Below are 20799 nucleotides of genomic sequence, written 5' to 3' on the forward strand. Positions count from 1 at the left end.
GACTTAACACTCTACACTTCAGTTACTTAACACTTAACAAAAAGCTGCTGTTAGTTTCAGAATGGGTGGCAAGGAATAAGTTTAGTCCTAAATATTTCAATAACTAAAACCATTGTATTTGGGACAAATCATTCACTAAATCCTAAACCTCAACTAAATCTTGTAATGAATGATGTGGATATTGATCAAGTTGAGGTGTCTAAACTGCTTGGAGTAACCCTGGATTGTAAACTGTCATGGTCAAAACATATTGATACAACAGTAGCTAAGATGGGGAGAAGTCTGTCCATAATAAACCACTGCTCTGCCTTCTTAACAACACTATCAACAAGCCAGGTCCTACAGGCCCTCGTTTTGTCACACCTGAACTACTGTTCAGTCGTCTGGTCAGGTGCCACCAAGAGGGACTTACAAAATTACAATTGGCTCAGAACAGGGCAGCACGCCTGGCCCTTAAATGTACACGGGGAGCTAACATTAGTGATAGGCATGTCAATCTCTCATGGCTCAAAGTGGAGGAGAGATTGACTTCATCACGACTTGTTTTTCGTAAGAAGTGTTGGAAAGCTGAATGCATTGAGCTGTCTGCTTAAAGTACTGGCACACAGCTTGGACACCCATGCATACCCCACAAGACATGCCACCAGAGGTCTCTTCACAATCCCCATGTCCAGAACAGACTATGGGAGGCGCAAAGTACTACATAGAGCCATGACTCCATGGAACTGATGCAAGTAGTGGAATCCAATTAAGAAAACGGATAAAAATACACCTATTGAACAGCGAGGACTGTGAAGAGACACACACACAGGCACACAAACGCTAGCACACAAACTCTATACACACGTACAGTGTAATATTGTTGTATGGGGGAATTATACATTTTGTTTTGTAGTGGTGTAATAATGTCATATGATGTACTGTTTTATATTTTGTTTTATATGTAATATATTATATAATATATAATATATATAAATATAATATATTATGTGACTTAATGGGGACAAGCAAATACATACATACAAACACTGCCTGGAAATAATAGTTTTTTGCGTGGACATAGCCATTGATGACTTCCACCATTTTAAAGTAGTCAACTGGGTGGGACTTCCTATGGGTTTAGGAAGGATCACACAATTACATCCAGGTCATCAGGAGGGATCTGCCAAGGAATTATACTTGTGAGCAAATATTCCATAACTGCAGGTGAAAGTAAATCGGCAGCCTTGGCTTCATACCAGTTCAAACAACACACTCCAAGTGGCAGTGTGTTTAAGTGTGTTTACCAACTCAAGTAGGATAATAAGAAAATTGACTTCTTCTAAATGGAGATGGCCTCAATGGCACTGCCCAATTGGATACAAAGTCCATGTGAGGAACACTTCATATGGGGCGGCAGGGTAGCCTAGTGCTTAGAGCAATGGACTAGTAACCGGAAGGTTGCAAGTTCAAATCTCCGAGCTGACAAGGTAAAAATCTGTCATTCTGCCCCTGAACAGCCACTCTTCCTAGGCTGTCATTGAAAATAAGATTTTTTTCTTAACTGACTTGCCTAGTTAAATAAAGTTAAAATAAAAAAAATAACAAATAAATATACAGCACAGTGTCCTCCTACAAAACAACTAGCATGAAAGTGAAGCTGGATATCAACTCCTGCCTCCCACTCTTAGTACAGTATAGCCCTACCCCTCAGACAAGGCTTGATGGCCCCTTGTAGAGCTGAAAACAACTGAATGGGTGTAAGCAATATGGCAAGCAACTCTGTCCAACCCACGAAAGCCTGCCTGCCTAACCCATGACAGTTTCCACCATAGGGAGACAGTCAGAGACACTGACACTTATCATTACAGACACACTGAACTGATTGTCAACATGACATCCATGTTGAATCTATAATGCATTGAAACACTAATGAAATACGTGCAGTGGTTTCTTTCTGTCTGTCTCACGGTGTAACCTGACACCACTGCTCCAGAGAGAGACCCCCTTCACCCTGCGGACCAGTATGCAACCTGGCTATATTTAAACTTCCCTAGTCAATCTCGTAATGAACTTTCAGGACTGTAACGCATGCAAGGATGACCGACTGTCTGTATGACTGACTGTCTGACTGATGAGGTGACTGACTTGAATAGTTATTATAAAAGCTAATAGCTGGACCTCAGCCTCAGAGGAGAGAGAGACAAGAAGAAAGACTCTTCAGCATTCATACCCTGGTAAGACAACACTGTGTCAGATTAGTAAGTACACTGTTCTGAACTCCTGGTTCTGGAGGTTTGCAGTCAAGGTTGAGGTCAATTGCATTTATATTCAGACAATTCAGGAATTAAACTGAAATTCCAATTCAATATTTTTTCTCATATACAAGCACAGATGTCTTGAGGGGGGAGTTGGAATTTTTGTTTATTTCCTGAATTGACTGAATTAAATGGAATTGAGGTGGTGACACTACTAAGCGTCGCTCAGTTCGCCACACTGATTTAAGACAATGCTCTAACCCTGGTTGCAGTATGAGCAGGGTTCTGCCCTAGCCCAGCACTAACACATGATATTCAGCTAATCAAGGTCTTGAGGAATTAGTTGATTATTTAAATCAGGTGTGTTAGTGCTGGGTTGGGACAAATACCTCCACAAGTCGCAGCTCTCTTGGACCACAAGATATACAGATATACTGTAAATTCTGGATTAGAGGTCAATTCTGGATTGGCTCCTAGCCACAGACAGACTAGATATAGACAATTTGTTGGGGCTCAATTTATACTTTTACTGGACCTTTCTGGTCATAGAGAGAATTACTTCTCAGCTACAATAGTCAAAAAAACTATTTGATTGAGTTGAAGTTATAGTCTAGTTGAAGTTATAGTCTGGTTGAAGTCGTAGTCTAGTTGAAGTTATAGTCTAGTTGAAGTCATAGTATAGTTTAAATTGTAGTCTAGTTGAAGTCGTAGTCTAGTTGAAGTCGTAGTCTAGTTGAAGTTATAGTCTAGTTGAAGTCATAGTATAGTTTAAGTCGTAGTCTAGTTCAAGTCGTAGTCTAGTTCAAGTCGTAGTCTAGTTCAAGTCATAGTCTAGTTGAAGTCATAGTATAGTTGAAGTCGTAGTCTAGTTGAAGTTATAGTCTAGTTCAAGTCGTAGTCTAGTTCAAGTCATAGTCTAGTTGAAGTCATAGTATAGTTTAAGTCGTAGTCTAGTTCAAGTCGTAGTCTAGTTGAAGTCGTAGTCTAGTTGAAGTCATAGTCTAGTTGAAGTCATAGTCTAGTTGAAGTCATAGTATAGTTGAAGTCGTAGTCTAGTTGAAGTCATAGTCTAGTTGAAGTCATAGTCTAGTTGAAGTCATAGTCTAGTTGAAGTCATAGTATAGTTGAAGTCGTAGTCTAGTTGAAGTTATAGTCTAGTTCAAGTCGTAGTCTAGTTGAAGTCATAGTCTAGTTGAAGTCATAGTATAGTTTAAGTCGTAGTCTAGTTCAAGTCGTAGTCTAGTTCAAGTCGTAGTCTAGTTTAAGTCGTAGTCTAGTTGAAGTCATAGTCTAGTTGAAGTCATAGTCTAGTTGAAGTCATAGTCTAGTTGAAGTCGTAGTCTAGTTGAAGTCGTAGTCTAGTTGAAGTTATAGTCTAGTTGAAGTCATAGTATAGTTGAAGTCGTAGTCTAGTTGAAGTCGTAGTCTAGTTGAAGTCTTAGTCTAGTTGAAGTCGTAGTCTAGTTGAAGTCGTAGTCTAATAGAAGTCATAGTATAGTTGAAGTCGTAGTCTAGTTCAAGTCGTAGTCTAGTTCAAGTCGTAGTCTAGTTTAAGTCGTAGTCTAGTTGAAGTCATAGTCTAGTTGAAGTCATAGTCTAGTTGAAGTCGTAGTCTAGTTGAAGTCGTAGTCTAGTTGAAGTTATAGTCTAGTTGAAGTCGTAGTCTAGTTGAAGTCGTAGTCTAGTTGAAGTCTTAGTCTAGTTGAAGTCGTAGTCTAGTTGAAGTTGTAGTCTAGTTGAAGTCGTAGTCTAATAGAAGTCGTAGTATAGTTGAAGTTGTAGTCTAGCTGAAGTCGTAGTCTAGTTGAAGTCGTAGTCTAGTTGAAGTTATAGTCTAGTTGAAGTCGTAGTCTAGTTGAAGTCATAGTATAGTTGAAGTCGTAGTCTAGTTGAAGTCGTAGTCTAGTTGAAGTTATAGTCTAGTTGAAGTCATAGTCTAGTTGAAGTCGTAGTCTAGCTGAAGTCGTAGTCTAGTTGAAGTCGTAGTCTAGTTGAAGTCGTAGTCTAGTTGAAGTTGTAGTCTAGTAGAAGTCGTAGTATAGTTGAAGTTGTAGGATTGTTGAAGTCGTAGTCTAGTTGAAGTCGTAGTCTAGTTGAAGTCGTAGTCTAGTTGAAGTCATAGTCTAGTTGAAGTCGTAGTCTAGTTGAAGTCGTAGTCTAGTTGAAGTCGTAGTCTAGTTGAAGTCGTAGTCTAGTTGAAGTCATAGTCTAGTTGAAGTCGTAGTCTAGTTGAAGTCGTAGTCTAGTTGAAGTCGTAGTCTAGTTGAAGTCGTAGTCTAGTTGTAGTCTAGTTGAAGTTATAGTCTAGTTGAAGTTATAGTCTAGTTGAAGTCGTAGTCTAGTTGAAGTCGTAGTCTAGTTGAAGTTGTAGTCTAGTTGAAGTTATAGTCTAGTTTACTTGCTGCTGTTTTTCTTTTATTTCTCCTTTTTCTCTGACAGTTCCCTTGTAGACACAATGATAGTTTGGATTGGCTAGTGCATGTTAAAATGAGTTGTTCCCCTCCTCTTTCCCCCTCAATATTCCTGAACAACATCTGGGACCTCAGCTGAGAACTACATTATCTATTCTCTGTTTTCTTGGAAAAGGGGGTTTAGAAATATTAGTGTTATGCCATTGGCATTTTTTTAAATGTCCTCCAAAAAATTGCACAAAGTTGTCAACAGTTTCACTTGAATCACAGAGAAAAATGTATTATGATCTCTTCCTTCTGTTTAAATATTCAAGAAAGGTGTTGTTATCTTTTATAGTAAACAATAAAGGATTGTTGGGGGCTAACAGGCTAATATTACAATATTACATTTGTTTGTTGAAAAAGAAAAAGGTAGACAGAATTAGAATTACAGATCATACAGTCTCATTGAAAGTGAGAAATGCAGCATTCCCTCATTAGAGATCTATCTTTTATCCAGTGCATTTGGAAAGTATTCAGACCCCTTAACATTTTCCACATTTTGTTACATTACATTCTTCTTCTAAAATTGATTAAATTAAACATTTTCATCATCAATCTACATACAATACCACATAATGACAAAGCGAAAACAGGTTTGTATGCATTTTTGCAAATGTATAAAAAATGTAAAACAGAAATACCTTATTTACATAAGTATTCAGACCCTTTGCTATGAGCCTCCATCATTCTTCAATGAGAGAAGTCTGGAATCACCCAGACTCTTCCTGGAGCTGTCTGCCCGTATTGACTCTCTCTGACAGAGCTCCAGGGCTAGGTACTCCCCAAACTGCAGTTAGTTATCCTCTTCCACTTCCGTTTCCACATCTGCCCAATCACACCCTCTCACTCTCATCTGAACTAAAAACATACTCCACATCCTCGGTCTCGCGTCCTCTCTCTTTTCCCTCTGAGGAGACGCTTCAGACCTCTAGGTGCTCCTGTTTTATCTCACACCTTTCGGGCCTGTGGCCTCCCATTTCTTCTTGAGCGGGTGCCGAAAGTGTCCATGAGGCGCTGCTTTTGGTAAGAGGGAAGTTGTGGTAGATAAAGAGGAGCCAACCCTTCAGGGTGTAGGTATTCAGGCCCTGAACATCTCCACCCAGTTTCCAACTGTTCCTTACTATCCCATTTTTTGCGCAACTGTACTCAGCCTGCATGCCATTGCAGGTCTGAGGGCATCATCTGAGTCAACATTAAAAGGGATACTGCGTTTCTGCTTGACCCCCCATCTCTCCCCCAGTGCCTGTCATTCACCGTTCCAACACTGTATGACTTACTTAAATGACTATACCCACATATTGTACTAGGTACTCCCCTCTCATAGTATAAGCTACATTTATAGTCTGATTGTGTCACTATTGTGGGTGTCTTGTCCATGATATCCTCTGGAACCACATACATGTCTGAATATTCACTTTCCAAGAGCCTCCAGACATCTATCCATCCCAAGGGAGGTACTAATTATTTTCCCTAAGTTTCCCTCTCTTCTCCTAACATTTTATAAAACAGGCCACCCAGTTTTCTAATGTGGCTTCTGCCACTGATCCTGAACTAGGATCTCTGGTCAGTTACAGCCTATCCTGTGGTTTAACCGGGTTCCAGTTGAATTATCATTCTTTCAATTCTACCATTAGATGAATCCATTTATCACAGTCAATTTTTTCACTCATTAACTTTACTTTTACTGTTTCTGGTATTTTGTCCCATACTAAGATTGAGAGGCTTCTTGTCACAACAAATTACTTTAAGTTGCTTTTTCGACGACCAGGTATATTTTACTCTGGCTGTCTTTAGACCAGTTACCTCAGGTCAATAAACTCAAAACTTAACTGTTATAGCCTGGACGTCTCTAATTGGATTTAATGAATTAAGACTCTGTTCCTAGAGATTTAGTTCTTATACCTCTGGTTTTATTCTTTATTTCTCAGGGCCTTTTTAGTTCTTGTACCTTTTATTCTTTATTTCTCAGGGCCTTTTTAGTTATTGCACCTTTTATTCTTTATTTCTCAGGGCCTTTTTAGTTCTTGTACCTCTTATTCTTTATTTCTAAGGGCCTTTTCAGTTCTTGTACCTTTTATTCATTATTTCTCAGGGCCTTTTTAGTTCTTGTACCTTTTATTCTTTATTTCTCAGGACCTTTTTAGTTTGGCGCCTCACCTTTATTCTACTAACCAATTACTTTAGGTTACTTTGTAGATTAGATCCATAGATCCACGTTAGGCGCCAAGAATGTCGAGGTGACTAGTATGGATCGTCTCCCTGATGATCCTACTAAATTCACTCACGCATGGGTAGTCCTGTGGATCTTCACTTGACCTCACAGGTTGGGTCAACTCTCACCACACCTTGTAAGCCTGGATTATCCCATGGTATAAGCCTCTTTCCCAGTGAGGGGGCCTCCCTGTCGTGCTAGCCTAAATTGTGTTTAGAGCGTCAAACTAAATTTTAACAACCGGGTTACCCCTCTTGGTCTATCCCTGCTTGCCACAGGGGTTACCTCACTCCTTCCTACTGATTACACTTCACTGGTAGTTCGTGACAAGGTATACTATAAGTCAGTGGGGGCTATTCTAATATATAATGCTATTAAGCGATGCGATATTTAGTTATAGTACACTATGTACTATTTTAATACGTGGCACGGCTCTTACTACACTGCTGTCGCTGTACTCACAGGCTACGTTCCGCAATAGGGTTATACTACTTATTATAAGCGTGGCATAATCACAAACACTCCTACCAGCGGCTGGTCCTCCCTTCCTAACTGACCGGACAACACCCTCCCACGTGATTCACACTCGTTAAGTCCCGTTGTATAGGGTTTCAACTAAATCATCTTTAGCTGAAAGCAGGGGTTCAGGACTTCGTATGGGTAGAGGACTAAAGCGCTATAGGCTAGACTCCCAGTGCTCCTTTTGAGTGTGCCTTTAACACAGTTACCCTCAAGCTCCCCTTTGGTTGCCTGCTTGAGCTCACAATATGGTTTGGCAACGGGCCACCTTGAAGGTGAAGCCCCTTAGCCAACAGTCGTTATAATGTTCCTTTACTTCTTAGCGCGTTCTCAAACCAACACAATAACTGGTCAATGAAAAACAGTAAAACGTCTTATTTGATTCAGTGTTTAATAGTCACATGTACAGGGAGCAGATTCATTTGATATGGTTCACAACTGATGGATTTTATTAATTTTTAAAACATCTTCAGGATGGGTGTCCCATCCACCAGACGGTTGAGCTAACGTAGGCTTTCCCAAGACATAAACATCAGATATTGGCAGAAAGCTTAAATTCTTGTTAATCTAACTGCACTGTCCAATTTACAGTAGCTATTACAGTGAAAGAACACCATGCTATTGTTTGAGGAAAGTGCACAATTTAAAATTCAACTAGACTAATAAACAAATTAGGCACATTTGGGCAGTCTTGACACAATTTTGAACAGAAATGCAATGGTTCATTGGATCAGTCTAACACTTTTCACATACACTGCTGCCATATAGTGGCCAAAATCTAAATTGCACCTGGGCTGGAATAATACATTATGGCCTTTCTCTTGCATTTCAAAGATGATGGTACAAAAAAATACAAAACGGTTTCTTTTTTCTTTGTATTATCTTTTACCAGATCTATTGTGTTATATTCTCCTACATTCCTTTCACATTTCCACAAACGTCAAAGTGTTTCCTTTCAAATGGTACCACAAATATTCATATCCTTGCTTCAGGGCTTGAGCTACAGGCAGTTAGATTTGGGTATGTCATTTTAGATGAAAATTGAAAAAAAGGGGGCAGATCCTTAAGAGTTTTTAGCAAACTCACATAATATACTGTCCCATTTACACATTATGTTTAAGCAAAGTTACACAACACGGCATCTCCATTACAGTTGATGTCTAGACAAAGTAACACATTGTCTGCTTCACACTTGACGATGTGGTGGCATCTGCTTCAACGCCCACGTGCCATCTGGCAGCTCCACCAGCTCTAACCCAGGGCTTGAGATCAACGGGGATGTCGCCATATAGAATTTACTTCCGCCCTCAGGCAGAGGAACATCTGTATACATACCATCCACAGCCGCCACTTCCTCCCTGCCTTTAAGTGGGCTGTTATGAACCCCTTTGGCCCTGCAGTCTAGGGGGGATGGAAACGAGACCCGTAATATATCTCATGCAAATCATAACAGTGAAAAGGAACAGTGAGAACTAATAACCACAGACAACTTAAATCTACCATTAAACACAATTGATTTATTTTTAAACACACGGTAAAGGGGAGGGGGGGAGCTGAGCTGGACCCAAGGAAAGAAATAATAAACATTCAAAAACCAGGTGGTCCCTGTACAGGGACCGCTCAGCGGAAATTTCAGAGCGCCACCTATAGTACTTTACTTAGTACTCGATAAATCTCAAACTTTCATAAAAATACACATGCAAGGTACTGAATTAAAGCTACACTCGTTGTGAATCTAGCCACCAAGTCAGATTTGTAAAATCTTTCGGCGAAAGCATGAGAAGCTATTATCTGATAGCATGCACCCCCCAAAATACCAGCACGACACGTAAACAACAGATTTTGCGGTAGCTGGCGCTACCCAAAACGCAGAAATAAAATATAAAACATTCATTACCTTGGACGAGCTTCTTTGTTGGCACTCCTATATGTCCCATAAACATCACAATTGGGTCTTTTTCCCGATTAAATTCGTCACTGTATACCCAAAATGTCATTTGCTGAAGGCCAGTCTGATGCTGCAAAAAGTCCATTTACAAGACGCAACGTCACTTTTTAAAATTACAAAAGTCGCCTATAAACTTTTACAAATCACTTCAAACGACGTTTCTAAACCAACTTTAGGTATAAATAAACGTTAATGATGTATCAAATTGATCACGGGGCGATCTGTATTCGACAGCAGCAAGTCTGGAAATCATCTTCCATTTTTTCAGTTTCACAACATACTGTGGTGCTCCTCAAGAAAGGAGGGGTCTATTCGTGTTGTAACCAAGGATAAATGATTCAGATATTGATAGCAATGGTGACATTGTGTGGAAGCTGTAGGCGTTTACATGGGATTCGCATTCATTGAATGGCGGACAAATATTTTTTTTTAGTTTTTGGTAAACAGTTTTACCAGGGATTTTTACTCCTAAACACATTCTGTTATAGCCACAGACCCGATTTAACCAGTTTTAGAAACGTCAGAGTGTTTTCTATCCACACATACTTATCATATGCATATACTATATTCCTGGCATGAGTAGCAGGACTTTGAAATGTTGCGCGATTTTTAACAAAAAGCTGCGAAAATTTGCATCATCCATAACAGGTTATGAACCCCTTTGGCCCTGCAGTCTAGGGGGGATGGAAACGAGACCCGTAATATATCTCATGCAAATCATAACAGTGAAAAGGAACAGTGAGAACTAATAACCACAGACAACTTAAATCTACCATTAAACACAATTGATTTATTTTTAAACACACGGTAAAGGGGAGGGGGGGAGCTGAGCTGGACCCAAGGAAAGAAATAATAAACATCCAAAAACCCCTAAGCTAGTCTTACTTACTTAGGAGCAAAAACAAAAGAGAGAGAGCTCAATCCAAAGAAAGAGGGAGAGAGACAGAGAGAGAGAGAGAGTTTGGGAAAACAACTGAGTGCGTTTTTAAACCAAGGGAAAGGGGATGTGATTAGGTAAGGGGAAAGGAGCAGGTGTGTCTTCTGTCGAGACTGATTAGAGAATGATGATTGCCACCTGTGAGGAGGGGAGAAGGAGAGAGAAGAAATACACGCAGGACACCTGTATCCGTAACATGGGCCATGCTGTTCCTCAGCAGATCCAGGCTGATCCTTTTCTTGTCCTTCTTATGCTTCCTGTTTCAGTGTTAACAAAGTCCGGTCGGGGGACTGAAGGAGTCATGAAGGAGGTCACAATGACCAGCCTTTTTCACAATACCAGGCAAAAAAACACTCCAAGACAAACCTTCAAACCATAATGTCTACACACAACCTACATCATTGTCATCATATTAGATAATGTCAGAGTCAACATAGCTAGTAGAACTAACGCATTAGTAAACCCACAATCTAATCCATGTGTAGAATCACGCAGTAGTGTACGGCAAGCAGTTTAGCAGTTAGCAGATTACCTTGAATTGGAAGTGTTAGATAGCCAGCTACCTAACATAAATGTACCTCCTCTCTATTTGAGTCAGGTTGTTGAGTAGGTTAATTAGCTGGATTAGCTAGCGTAAGTGAAACTGAACCTGAAAGAGAGTTCTCTCTCTGCTGCTTCTCCTTAATTTTTTTTAACTGTTCAACTATTGTTTTTTACTCTCTTTGAGTCAACTACCCGCCACATTGTATGCACTGCAGTGCTAGCTAGCTGCAGCTTATGCTTTCAGTGCTAGATTCATTATCTGATCCTTTGATTGGATGGACAACATGTCAGTTCATGCTGTGATAAGTTGGAGGACATCCTCCAGAAGTTGTCATAACTACTGTGTAAGTCTATGGAAGGGGGTGAGAACCATCAGCCTCCTAGGTTTTGTATTGACGTTGATGTACCCAGAGGAGCGGAAAAAAAAGTTGTCCTCTGGCTACATCATGGTGCTACCCTGTTGAGTCCTGTTGAGCCTGCTGTAGACCTTCATTGCAAAACAATGTGTTTTAATCAGTTATTTGGTGACATTTAGTATAGTTTGATCTAAAAAAGGATAACTTTTAAAAGTTTCACTATTAGTATTTTTATGAAATTCACTGATAGGGATAGTCCTCCACTTCCTGTTCTCAGGAGCCTACACTGACTGAGACATTGAGGAGCTGAGGGGATGATACTTGTTATGTATGGTACAATGGGCTGTATGTTGTACTGTACGTTGTTATGGTTTCCGACAGTGTGCTGCTTTACATATGAATGGGTTTTCAGAATTAGTGGCACATGTCATAAAACTTCAGAGTGATGTAGAATATTAAACTGTGCAGATGTGTGTTCTTCTACAACTAAGCTAGTTACACTGGTTCCTCAATTAAATATTCCTCAATTAAATATTTGGAGCTTATGCCGCTGTCAAGGCTCAGGAGTAGACTCAGATGCAAACAGTTTCGAAGTAACAACAGTTTATTACAAAAACAAGGGACAGGTCAAAGGCAGGCAGAGATCAGTAATCCAGAGCAGAGTCCAAAAGATACAGAACGGCAGGCAGCCTCAGGGTCAGGGCAGGCAGAGGTCAATAATCCAGGGTGGTGTGACAAGGTACAGAACAGTACGCAGGCTCAAGATCGGGGCAGGCAGAATGGTCAAAACTGGGAAAAATAGAAAACAGGAACTAGAGAAAGGCAGGAGCACGGGAAAAACGCTGGTAGGTTTGACAAAACAAAATGAACTGGCAAAAGACAAACAGAGAACACAGGTATAAATACACTGGGGATAATGAGGAAGATGGGCGACACCTGGAGGGGGTGGAGACAAGCACAAAGACAGGTGAAACAGATCAGGGTGCGACTGTTTGAGTTCGATGGTGGCACATTGTAGTAAATTGCATGATTCTGGTCATTGCACCAAACAATCAGAAGGGGAAGTTGCTGATCTATCGGTAGTCTAAACTGTGGCACAAATTGACTATCTTTTCGTAAATTCATGGAGGGGTGAATGTTTCAGTCCGGTTTTATGAGTGTAATTTCCCATTGTAATACTTCTGACAGCCAAATTTCTAACTCCACCCATCATTTATTTTACTTTATAACATTCCCAGAAGGCATGGATTATTATAACCTAATGAAAAACAAACCTGGTAATATAATTTAATTTACTGCAGGCCTAAGACATATGGGTTTAACCTTCAGAATGAATGATTATATTGAAGATCGAAGCCGCCTCAATGACTTCCGAGAGGCAATCCGTTACCCAACAAAATAATATACCTAATTGTTTTTATGACCACAAATGCTAGGCTATTATTCCTCTTTTCCTGCATTAATTAATGTGTCTGCTTGTCTATTTAACATTTGGATAAAAATAATACATGCCATGAATTGAGAACAGATATCTTTTTTTCACAATGCAATTTGTGCTACAGTTTGACAACTCAAATCACTTTAAAAAGCCTTCTAATATTAAACAAATAAATATACTAAAACAATAACTTTAAAAATAAGGTCCATTCGTCACTAGATTTCTTCAAATTACTGTGCAGGAAAAGGATGTCATTTAACGTGCCTGGTTGCAGGCTCGCAGCTGGCTTCTCCCTGAAACCACAGATCCATCTGAAGGTGACGCTTTATCCACCGTGCCTGGTCCCAGACTCGCAGCTGGCTTCTCGCTGAAACCACACATCCATCTGAAGGTGACTCTTTATCCACCGTTCCTGGTTCCAAGCTGACAGCTGGCTTCTCTCTGAAACCACACATCCATCTGAAGGTGACTCTTTATCCACCATGCCTGGTCCCAGGCTCACAGCTGGTTTCTCTCTGAAACCACACATCCATCTGAAGGTCACTCTTTATCCACCGTTCCTGGTCCCAGGCTGACAGCTGGCTTCTCTCTGAAACCACATCTATCTGAAGGTGACTCTTTATTGTTTGGAACCACACAATTACCAGGTGGACAGTAGGCCTCTTGAAGAGATCATGGAAATTCGCAATAGCTGGCCTTATGTTTTCTGCAGTTTTCAGCTGCAGTATCACCTTTTTTCAAAAATCGTCAGTCCACATGTCAAGTGTAATTGCGCCAATGTATTTACCCAAGTTCTCTCATCATTGAATCACACCTGGACCTCATTACCTCCCCTTTATAAGTCCTTTCCTTCTGTTCATTCCTCAGTTGGTATTGCACCTGTGTTCATGTTGACTCGCTTCTGTTATGCTGTCTTGTTTGTTGTTTTCATTAAACGTTTTACCTGCACCTGCTTCTCGACTCACAGCGTCAACGTTACATGTGGTCAATCAGAGTTGACTCCTATTGTAAAGAGTAGCCTAATGGCCAAAATCTTGCATCTGATGCTTAAGTACTCTAAAGTTTTACATTTCTAACTCAACATCACAGACCAGATTTGCCCTAAGGAAAAATGCATCCACCCGTAGAAATATATTTATTTATTATAATCCACATAATAATTCAAATGAAATTAGCTGTAGTGAGAGGAGAGACTGCATGCTAAAGACAATCAGAAAGAATGGTGTCTTTAACGTATATTATAATATAACTTATTTTGAACAAACGCCAGGAATGACTGAGCCCTATGCTGTTTCTGCTTCTGTTGCCTATTTGAGTTTTTGTTTAATATCCTACTGATTCTGTGATTACCAAGCCTCATGCAATCGCAAAATGTTGGATCAAGCAATTTCACAAATCCGTCTGTTTTTAAAAACTTTGTTATTCTGTATTAAAGACTTTACAATTTGTTTTCATTAGAACAGACTCGGCGGTATTACTTATACTTTATTTAGTATTGTTTAAACTGTTCCATATCTCTTGTGCTTTTGACAATGATTTTAAATGAGGCCCAATTCACATGACATGCCTAAAATACTTATATCCACTAAGCTAATAAATAATCACATTTTTCCTTTTGATTATGTTATTTTAATGTATTACTTTGGAATACATGCAAAAGCGATTTGGAGTTGTTGAACAAGAGTGACAAAATGTATTATAATTCAATTTGAATTAACTGAATGATAAGGATGAAGAAGAAGAGTGTGATTGAATTTAGAACAAAAACATATTTTATTTTGTTTCTACTTTGTCAGAAAAAGCTGTAACTTGTAGCCGTGGCTAATTACTTACTAAACCTTACACTTACACTGTAAGGTTTTTATTCTGAGAGAAACAAAACTGGTCTGTTATATTCCATTATATTCTTAAAATATATGTGTTGACTGAATATAAGCAAATGATGTTTGCTAAATTAACAAGTTGATGTCGAATCCATAACGCCTCTGCTACTAAGCACATCTAATCATATCTACAGTATATACAGTATATGCAAATGAGGTAGGATATGAGAGGTAAGGCGATAAATAGGCCATGGTGGCAAAGTAATTACAATAAAGCAATTAAACACTGGAATAGTAGGATGTGCAAGTTGAAATACTTGGGTGCAAAGGAGCAGTACAGTATGGGGATGAGGTAGAATGGATGGGTTATTTACAGATGGGCTATGTACAGATGCAGTGATCTGTGAGCTGCTCTGACAGCTGGTGCTTAAAGCTAGTGAGGGAGGTAAGAGTCTCCAGCTTCAGAGACTTTTGCAGTTTGTTCCAGCCATTGGCAGCAGAGAACTGGAAGGAGAGGCGGCTAAAGGAAGAATTGGCTCTGGGGGTGACCAGTGAGAAATACGGGTGGGTGCTGCTAAGGTGACCAGTGAGCTGAGATAAAGCGGGCTTTACCTAGCAGAGACTTGTTGATGACCTGGAGCCAGTGGGTTTGGCGACGAGTATGAAGCGAGGGCCAGCCAACGAGATCATACAGGTTGCAGTGGTGGGTAGTATATGGGGCTTTGGTGACAAACGGATGGCACTGAGATAGACTGCATCCAATTTGTTGAGTAGAGTGTTGGTGGCTCTTTTGTAAATGACATCGCTGAAGTCGAGGATCGGTAGGATGGTCAGTTTTACGAGGGTATGTTTGGCATGTTGAGTGAAGGATGCTTTGTGGCGAAAAAAGGAAGCCGATTCTAGATTTAATTTTGGGATGGAGATGTTTGATGTGAGTCTGAAAGGAGAGTCTACAGTCTAACCAGACACCTAGGTATTTGTAGTTGTCCACCTATTCTAAGTCAGAACCGTCCAGAGTAGTGATGCTGGACGGGCGGGCAGGTGCGGGCAGCGATCGGTTGAAGAGCGTGCATTTAGTTTTACTTGCATTTAAGAGCAGTTGGAGGCCACAGAAGGTACCTTGGCACCTTGGCCTCTGCTCTGGATTATCGACCCCTGCCTGCCTTGACATGTCGTTTGCCTGCCCCTGTGGTTATAATAAACATTGTTACATCACACAGTCTTCACTTGGGTCTTACCTTGATTCATGATAGTAGGTGTTTTATTTATGACATTTACTTGTGAAATGTTACCGACTAGATAACAATAGAAAGACTAATCTGGTGGTATTGGCAGAGAGTCAGGTGGAGAATGGAGTGAAAGTGCACTGTACAGTAAGTACGCAACAACACTATGGGATAGGTGTAAATGGTTTAGCAACCTTTACAATAAATTGGAATACAAAAGAAGCCATCCACCCTTGATGGGCTATCAGCAGAACAATAGACTCTAATCGAGTTGAGACTTTAAATGTATTAATGGGTGTTTGCAAGGCATGTCACTTCACTCATCTCTTTCCACAGCCCCACAAACTTTTCTAACCACATCTGGATGGATCCATAAAGAGTTACTGTGGGAATAAATATCACTGAATGACAGAAATACTGGAATAAAGTAGGCTAATGGCAACAAATTGTTGCTTACTGAAACACCCAAAGTCATCCAATCGTTATAATAGGATTTGAAGCAATCACCTATCCGCGTGTGGTCAACTATTTCAGCACTGTTTCGCGCTGCTTTGAGACAAGCATGGGGACTGGTCTTGCTTTTTTTTTAACCTTTATTTAACTAGGCAAGTCAGTTAAGAACTAATTATTGTTTACAATGATGGCCTACAAGTACCAATCAATCAGATTTATATTTTTCACAGAATCTCGGTTTGGGTATGGGTTAGCCTACAATTCGAGTGTGGAAATGTTAGGATTATTTTGCTCTTCACTTGCAGTCGCTTAACAGCCTAGGCCTACTTCTGAATGGTCACGTTGTACAGTTCCTTGAGGGCCATCGTGGTATCGGTGTCACGTTTTGACCTTAGTTCCTTTATTATGTTTTTGTGTTAGTTTGTTCAGGGCGTGAGTTGGGGTGGGTAGTCTGTTCTTTTTTCTATGTTGTGTTTATGTGTTTGGCCTGGTATGGTTCTCAATCAGAGGCAGGTGTCGTTCGTTGTCTCTGATTGAGAATCATACTTAGGTAGCCTGTTTTCCCCATTTTAGTTGTGGGTGATTGTTTCTGTCTCTGTGTCTTTACCAGACAGAACTGTTTCGTTTTTGTTCGTTCTCCTTGTTATTTTGTTTTTGGTGTTAATTGTTAATAAATTATTCAACATGGACACGTACTACGCTGCATATTGGTCCGATCCTTCATACTCCTCATCAGAGGAAGACGAATATCATTACAATCGGCTTGAGGGGGATATACACTGCTGTGACACTAACCGACGAGAATTCTCTTGGGAGATAATACGTTCGGCGATTGATTGTGAGGAATTCTAGGTCAGATGAACAAAAGGACTTGAGTTCTTGTATGTTGTTACACTTACAACATGAGTGGTTAATCATGAAACATACACCCCGCCTTTCTTTTTCCCGGAGAGATGTTTATTTCTGTCTGTGAAAAGCACAAAGAATCCTGGTACCGACTCTGACAGCATATCCGGACAGAGCCATGTTTCTATGAAACAGAGCATGTTAAAATTCCTGATGTCTCTCTGGAAAGCAACCATTGCCCTAATTTCGTCTACCTTGTTATCTAGAGACTGGACATTAGTGAGTAATATACTCGGAAGCGGTGGGTGGTGTGCACGCCTCCAAATTCTGATCAGAAGGCAGCTCTGTCTACTTCTGCTGCAGCGAAGTTGTTTTGGGTCAACTTCTGGAATCAGTTCCAATGCCCTGGTTGGTTCGGACAAAGGATCCGCTTTGGGAAAGTCGTATTCCTGATAATAAGTAAGTAAGTTAAGTTGGTAAGTTGACGTCTCTCTGCTATCCAATAGTTCTTCCCGGCTGTATGAAATAACACTTAAGGTTTTCTGGGCTAACAATGTAAGCAATAATACATTTTTTTTTTAAATACTACAAAGCTTCCTAAAGACTAGAAGCGAGGTGACCTTCTCTGTCGGCGCTATTTTAGGCAATACAACAATATTGAGAAAAGAGTATATGTAAAAAGTATATATTTTCTGTACTTACATTGATTAGGGCTGTATTTTATCATGTGGATTACAGGTGGATATCCTTGATCTAGAAAATGATTAAAAAACACTGCCTGAAACAAAACTTTGTAATTGATAGACATTTAATCCTACAACTGGAAGGTTTCAAATACCAATGTTAATTAGATAGATCGTTTTTCTACTTGTCAAGGCCTTTTAAAACAGAAAAGTCAACTCGGCTGTTTACAGCTAGCGCTAGACAACTGTCTCTTTGGTTGCTAACATTGACTAGCTAGGTCAAAGCAACGTAAAACACCACTCAAAATTTTGGAAACCTACTCATTCAAGAGTAGAAAAAGAGTGAAACATCAAAACTATGAAATAACACATAAAATCATGCAGTAACCAAAAAAGTGTTATTAAACAAATCAAAATGTGTTTGATATTTTAGATTCTTCGAAGTAGCCACCCTTTGCCTTTGACAGCTCTGCACACTCTTGGCATTATCTCAACTAGCTTCACCTGGAAGGCTTTTCCAACAGTCTTGAAGGAGTTCCCACATATGCTGAACACTTGTTGGCTGCTTCTCCTTCACTCTGCGGTCCAACTCATCCCAAACCATCTCAGATGGGTTGAGGTTGGGTGATTATGGAGGCCAGGTCATATGATGCAGCACTCCATCACTCTCCTTCTTTGTCAAATAGCCCTTATACAGCCTGGGGGTATGTTGGGTCATTGTCCTGTTGAAAAACAAATGATAGTCCCACTAAACGCAAGCCAGATGTTTTGGCGTATCGCTAGAGAATGCTTTGGTAGCCATGCTGGTTAAGTGTGCCTTGAATTCTATATAAATCACAGACAGTGTCATCAGCAAAGCACCCCCACACCATCACACCTCCTCCTCCATGCTTCACGGTGGGAACTACACATGCAGAGATCATCCATTCACCTACTCTGCATCACAAAGACACGGCAGTTGTAACCAAAAAATCTCAAATTTGGACTCATCAGACGAAATAACAGATTTCCACCGGTTTATGTTCCATTGCTCGTGTTTCTTGCCCCAAGAAAGTCTCTTCTTATTATTGGTGTCCTTTAGTGTGATTTCTTTGCAGCAATTCGACCATGAAAGCCTGATTTACGCGGTCTCCTCTGAACAGTTGATGTTGAGATGTGTCTGTTACTTGAACTCTGTGAAGCATTTATTTGGGCTGCAATTTCTGAGGCTGGTAACTTTAATGAACTTATCATCTACAGCTGACATAACTCTGGGTCATCCTTTCCTGTGGCGTTCGTCATGAGAGCCAGTTTCATCATAGCACTTGACAGTTTTTGTGACTGCACTTAAAATAAACTTTCAAAGTTCTTGAAATGTTCCATATTGACTGACTAATGTCTTTGCTTATTTGAGCTGTTCTTGCCATAATATGGACTTATGGTCTTTATCAAATAGTCCTATCTTCTGTATACCATCACTACCTTTCACAAAAACTAATTGGTTCAAACGCATTAAGGAAAGAAATTTCACAAATGAACTTTTAAAGAAGGCACACCTGTTAATTGAAATGCATTCCAGGTGACTACCTCATGAAGCTGGTTAAGAGAATGACAAAAGTGTGCAAAGCTGTCAGAGGCAAAGGGTGGCTACTTTGAAAAATGTTTTTATCACTGTTTTGAACGAATCAGTTGGAAGGGCATTTGATTTCAACGGGAGTGCACGTTTCTTTCACCGGACCACCTATTTGTGCACGTGCTTGTGCCGGCACAATTATTTTAATGGGTAAAGACCATAAGCAGCGTCAGAGTTGCAAGTTTGGGGAAGATTGCAATTTATCCTACCATTTCTACTGATCTGCATGCCAGTTATGATCATTTTTAAATAATGCATTATCGTGGACACAGTTTCATTTCAATAATAACTTTTTTGTTTCTCAAAATCATTGTCATGTGGTTAATCCTAAAAATCTGAATTAAAATGATACAATTTAAAAGTTCAAATGCAGCTAACAGGCGAGAGCACCAGCCTCCGCCACATGGACACAATGACACACCGTGATCCATTCGCTGCTAAAGAAATAGGAACTCAGAGAGCCTATAGGCCAATGCAGCAGTAGACCTAGAACTTCCATCGTCAACTAAGTAAAATACAATGCCTTTAGAAAATATACATACCCCTTATTCCACATTTTGTTGTTTTACAGCATGAATTCAAAATGGATTAAAAAATAAATTCACCATTCTACATACAATACCCCATAATGACAAAGTGAGAAAAAAAAGTGAGAAAAAAAGTGAAATTATTGAAAATGTATTGAAAATGAAATACAGAAATATGTAATTTACATACACTACCGTTCAAAAGTTTGGGGTCACTTAGAAATGTCCCTATTTTTTAAAGAAAAGCTCATTTATTTGTGTATTAAAAAACATAAAATTGATCAGAAATACAGTGTAGACATTGTTAGTGTTGTAAATTACTATTGTAGCTGGAAACGGCAGATTTTTTATGGAATATCTACATAGGCGTACAGAGGCCCATTATCAGCAACCATCACTCCTGTGTTCCAATGGCACGTTGTGTTAGCTAATCCAATCCAAGTTTATAATTTTAAAAGGCTAATTGATAATTAGAAAACCCTTTTGAAATGATGTTAGCACAGCTGAAAACTTTTGTCAGTCAGTTACGAACAAATTCTTATTTTCAATGACTGCCTAGGAACAGTGGGTTAACTGCAATGTTCAGGGGCACAACAACAGATTTTTACCTTGTCAGCTTGGGGATTTGATCTTACTAGTCCAATGCTCCAACCACTAGGCTACCTGCCACCCCGTTCTGATTAATGAAGCAATAAAGCTGGCCTTTTTCAGACTAGATGAGTATCTGGAGCATCATCATTTGTGGGTTCGATTACAGGCTCAAAATAGTCATTTACAACATTAACAATGTCTACACTGTATTTCTGAATTCTCAATTTTATGTTATTTTAATACACAAAAAAATGAGCTTTTCTTTAAAAAAATATGGACATTTCTAAGTGACCCCAAACCTTTGAACAGTAGTGTAAGTGTTCACACCCCTCTGTCAACACTTTGTAGAAGCACCTTTGGCAGCGATTGAGTCTTTCTGGGTAAGTCTCTAAGAG

At 39.8% G+C, this 20799-nt stretch overlaps 1 protein-coding gene across 2 annotated transcripts in view; it reads left to right on the forward strand.

The window, feature by feature from the left end:
* The first annotated feature begins 2020 nt into the window (after nt 1–2020).
* LOC110491302 (F-box only protein 40) overlaps nt 2021–20799 on the forward strand; it is a 47006-nt gene continuing 28227 nt past the window's right edge. For both annotated transcript variants that reach the window (XM_021564667.2, XM_021564659.2), the window contains exon 1: nt 2021–2216. The gene's annotated coding sequence lies outside the window, so the exon portion shown is untranslated. The remainder of the gene's footprint in view (nt 2217–20799) is intronic.

The sequence above is a fragment of the Oncorhynchus mykiss genome, chromosome 2 (assembly GCF_013265735.2).
Source record: "Oncorhynchus mykiss isolate Arlee chromosome 2, USDA_OmykA_1.1, whole genome shotgun sequence".
Taxonomy (NCBI): domain Eukaryota; kingdom Metazoa; phylum Chordata; class Actinopteri; order Salmoniformes; family Salmonidae; genus Oncorhynchus; species Oncorhynchus mykiss.